Genomic DNA, 2,422 nt, shown 5'->3' with positions numbered 1-2,422 from the left:
TCTCTATTCACACAATTGATTTTCATCATCTTTTTTAAAAAAATTATAAAATTTTAAAAAACTTGTTGCGGTGGATAACTCAGGATTACAGTAAACTGACGTGGCTTTCAACAAATAACGTGAGCCAGTCATAGTTTTACCCAGTCAGAGCATATTTTTCAGATACAAAAAGTCAAAGAAAACATCTTTATATTTAAGAAAGTTGAAATAATACACACAATTTAACCCATTTTGTCACAAAACTGGCATATTTTCTTTTGAACTCAGTGAAAGTGAAACAGGAAGTGACATCAAAGGGGAATTCTTTAACAAATAAAACTCTCTGGTCTTTGTTTATTGAAATATTTTTTGAACTCTGTCTCTTCATCTCTCTGATACTGACTCAAATAATCTAAAGAAACATCAGATTCTTCTCTATAGGCTGGGTTGTCAGCCATTTCAGCAAAGCTCTGTTCACATGCAAACAATCCCCTTTGACATCACTTCCTGTTACTTCACAGGCAAATATCTCAACAACTGTTCATCTCAGCAACATCAAATTTCTTTTGCAATATTTTTTCAATGTCCTCTTTTTAAAAATGCATTCATATGCATTACAAAGATTTGACGTCACAGGCACTTTAAGTATCTCACCAGGACTGGGCATAGCTACTTATTTAGCACATTCACTTTATTTATTTATTTATTTATTTATTTATTTATTTATTGCTAACTTTGGAAACCGTTAGCGGACAAGTTAGCTTCCACTAAATAATAATATTTCAATGTTTGTTTTTTTTTGTGCATGGCAAAGCCTCTCTCTCACAGGTCAACTAGGTATATGCTGTTGGAATTCTGCAAATTCAACAAGCTCAAAGAGCACATTTATAGCTTAAATAATTTTGAAAATCTAATCTACGACCCTAAAGTAAAGTTTAATAAAAATCAATTTAGAGCAAGTACATTGGGTTTGTATAGCTGCGTACATTTACCTGCTGACTGTGTGAAATGACAATGACGTTCCAGTAGCAACCCCAGCGTTTACCCAGTTTACCTCTGAGCGCTTTTTCTCAATAAATGTGAGTTCGGCCTGCTTTGTGCATTTTTGATCAATTCAAAATACAAATTGGTTTATTTTACATCTACGAAATAATTGATAAAAGTTAAACTATTTTTTTTTACATTTATTTTGAAAGAAATAAAACACTATTCCCCCTTATAAGCAGTGCTGGGCGTGTTAGGCACTATGTGTAGCATGTAGCATCTTTAGCAGCTAAACTTCAAACTAAGAGCGTCAAAAAGAAATTAAACATTTGACAATATTTAAATAGAAATACAAATTTTGACAGACAGATGGACGGACAAACTGTGTTTATAAAAATACAAGTTTAATCAAAGAAATACTTTTATTCTGAAATGGTTAAACTGTGAGTAAAACAAGTTGGGCAGAGCTTTAGGTCTGGTTTGGATTGGCTGATTTGCTACAGATGATCCCGCCCACTTTCAAATTCACTCTTCAACTGGAAGGACATGAAAATGTCATTTTAGCTTCCACAAATTTTTTTTATCCGTTTAGCAGATTAGCATTAGCGGAACTAAAATTCTTCTTTAGCGTATTAGTGGTTGGTGAACTTAACTTTTTGGTTAGCTGTGTCCAGCACTGCGTCTCCGTTAATTAAATCTGTGTTTTTGAGGAAGTTTAATTTGGTCCACTTCAAAGCTGCAGTCTTGTAATGGATTTATATTTTTAGATGAGTCTTTGAGCTCACAAAGCACAAAGCCAAGAGGCTCTTACATGCATCACTTCCAAATTTAGAAGAAACTCAGGCTCGCACACGTTTAAAGGCAGGTTCCCCTCTTCGCACCCCCCGCCCAAAAGAAAAATAAGGAACTTGGAAACATTTGAAGTGAGAGGATCACGCTGATAATAAAATCCCTGGGCTGTCATCAGGAGAATTTAGATGTCTGCTGTTGCTGGAAGTAATGCAGATAAATGCGCCGCGGCTGAGAATCCGTCTTGTTTCTTCCTCTGCAGAGTCGGTGCTTCGCTCCGTGAGCCGAGATTAAATATCTGCACGCCGTTGTGCTGCTTGGTGCGCACGTTTGGACAAGAGTCCTCTGGCAGCCGCCTCCTTTTAAACTTTAGGTTCATCATGAGTGGAGGTGCACATTTGTCTGATTTATTTTAGTTTTTTTGGCATAGTTTCTTGTTTTAGCTGCTGGTGGTTTTTGGACTAATTTATATTGTTTCTAAATATATTCAAGGATGGGAGTCACAGCCTATTTGGTCAAACCATAATAAATAGTACATGAGGTGTTGCTGCTTTGCAAAAAAATGTCCACCTGACCAAGTTTTAAAATCTTATATCAGCCAAAAAGTCTTTTTGATCTTGTTTTGAGACTGATTTACTAAACAAGAACTGATTGTGTAAGAATAATAATC

At 35.4% G+C, this 2,422-nt stretch overlaps 1 long non-coding RNA gene across 2 annotated transcripts in view; it reads left to right on the top strand.

The window, feature by feature from the left end:
- LOC106525126 (uncharacterized) overlaps window positions 1-2,422 on the top strand; it is a 218,929-nt gene that overhangs the window by 50,208 nt on the left and 166,299 nt on the right. The gene's annotated exons all lie outside the window — the stretch shown is intronic.

This window comes from Austrofundulus limnaeus, unplaced genomic scaffold (genome assembly GCF_001266775.1).
Source record: "Austrofundulus limnaeus strain Quisiro unplaced genomic scaffold, Austrofundulus_limnaeus-1.0 Scaffold213, whole genome shotgun sequence".
NCBI lineage: Eukaryota > Metazoa > Chordata > Actinopteri > Cyprinodontiformes > Rivulidae > Austrofundulus > Austrofundulus limnaeus.
The sequence above is the reverse complement of the archived record's forward strand: the minus strand, read 5'-3'. Positions and strand labels throughout refer to the sequence as shown.